We start from the raw sequence: 521 nt of genomic DNA, 5'->3' as shown, positions 1-521 counted from the left end.
CATGGGTACCCGCATGGGCCCAAGCTACAGCTGCCTCTTTGTAGGTTATATGGAACAATCCCTCTTCCGTACCTACACCGGCCCTAAACCCCACCTCTTCCTCCGTTACATTGATGACTGTATCGGCGCCGCCTCGTGCTCCCACAAGGAGCTCGAACAGTTCATCCACTTCACCAACACCTTCCACCCCAACCTTAAGTTTACCTGGACCATCTCTAATACCTCTCTCTCCTTCCTGGACCTCTCTGTCTCCATCTCTGGCAACCACCTAGAAACCGATATTCATTTCGAGCCCACCGACTCCCACAGCTACCTAAAATACTCCTCCTCCCACCCACCTTCCTGCAAAAATGCCATCCCCTATTCCCAATTCCTTTGCCTCCACCGCATCTGCTCCCAGGATGAGGCATTCCACTCCCGTACATCTCAGTTGTCCTCGTTTTTCAAGGACCATAACTTCCCCCCCTCAGTGGACGAGAACGCCCTCAACCGTGTCTCCCACATCTCCCGCACCTCATCCC

Source organism: Rhincodon typus, chromosome 19, assembly GCF_021869965.1.
Source record: "Rhincodon typus isolate 14 chromosome 19, sRhiTyp1.1, whole genome shotgun sequence".
Taxonomy (NCBI): Eukaryota; Metazoa; Chordata; class Chondrichthyes; order Orectolobiformes; family Rhincodontidae; genus Rhincodon; species Rhincodon typus.
Note: the sequence above shows the minus strand (reverse complement) of the source record.